Genomic DNA, 1,219 nt, shown 5'->3' with positions numbered 1-1,219 from the left:
CTGTGGTCCCAGCTACTTGGGAGGCGGAGGCAGGAGACTCGCTTGAGCCCAGGAGTTGGAGGTTGCTGTGAGCTGTAATGCCATGGCACTCTACCCAGAGGGACAGCTTGAGGCTCTGTCTCAAAAAAAAAAAAATAAAAATAAAAAAAATAAAAAAAAAAATAATAAAGTTTGCACTGTTGTCAGGCCCTGCCCTGCCCCGTTCCCTGCCCTGTCCCCGGCCCCGCCCCCCTCCCGCGCCATGTTGTCCCGCCTTACCGTTGTTAAAATCTGGTCACCCTACTCTAGCTCCACAAAAAATTTAAAAATTAGCCAGGCTTAGTGGCATGTTATAGTTCCAACTACTTGGGAGGGTGAGGTGGGAGGATCACTTGAATCCAGGAGTTTGAGGTTGCTGTGAACTATGATCGTACCATTGCACTCTAGCTTGGGTGACAAAGGAAGACCCTTTCTCTCTCTCTTAAAAAAACAAACAAACAAACAAAAAAAGGTCGTTCCCTTTCCTCTGCAGAGGCCGCAGGATGCCTAGAGTTACTGTAAAACACGTTAACCAGCAGGAGTTCATCAGAGCTCTGGCAGCCTTCCTCAAAACGTCCAGGAAGCTGAAAGTCCCCGAATGCGTGGACACAGCCAAGCTGGCCAAGCATAAGGAGCTTGCTCCCTACGATGAGACCTGGTTCTACACACGAGCTGCTTCCACAGCACGGCACCTGCACCTCCGGGTGGTGCTGGGGTTGGCTCCATGACCAAGATCTAAGGGGGGTGTCAGAGAAACGGCGTCATACCCAGCCACTTCAGTCGAGGCTCCAAGGGTGTGGCCCACTGGGTCCTCCAAGCCCTGGAGGGGCTGAAAATGGTGGAAAAGGACCAAGATGGGGGCTGCAAATTGACACCTCAGGGACAGAGAGATCTGGACACAATTGCCGGACAGGTGGCGGCTGCCAAGAAGAAGCATTAGAGTAAATGAAGCTGGTTTAATAAATTGCCTCATTCGTGGAAAAAAAAAAAAAGCTGGGTGATGCCTGTGGCTCAAGGAGTAGGTCGCTGGTCCCATATACCAGAGGTGGCAGGTTCAAACCCAGCCCCAGCCAAAAACAACAACAAAAAAAGCTAAGAAAATCAACAATTTTCCAAAAGTCTGGTGCCTGGTGCCAACACTCATTTGTGAGCAAATCCTGAACCCACTTAGTGTGCATATTTATGTTTTATAGCAATGGGT

General features: G+C 49.8%; 1 pseudogene across 1 annotated transcript; it reads left to right on the top strand.

The window, feature by feature from the left end:
- Nucleotides 1-516: 516 nt before the first annotated feature.
- LOC100946924 lies at nucleotides 517-958 on the top strand (annotated as a pseudogene). The gene has a single exon (XR_001161188.2). The product of XR_001161188.2 is annotated as a 40S ribosomal protein S19 pseudogene (transcript).
- Nucleotides 959-1,219: the final 261 nt, after the last annotated feature.

Source organism: Otolemur garnettii, unplaced genomic scaffold (assembly GCF_000181295.1).
Source record: "Otolemur garnettii isolate 467f Iridium unplaced genomic scaffold, OtoGar3 scaffold00023, whole genome shotgun sequence".
In the NCBI taxonomy this organism is placed as follows: domain Eukaryota; kingdom Metazoa; phylum Chordata; class Mammalia; order Primates; family Galagidae; genus Otolemur; species Otolemur garnettii.
This window is presented reverse-complemented; position numbering and strand designations above follow the sequence as displayed.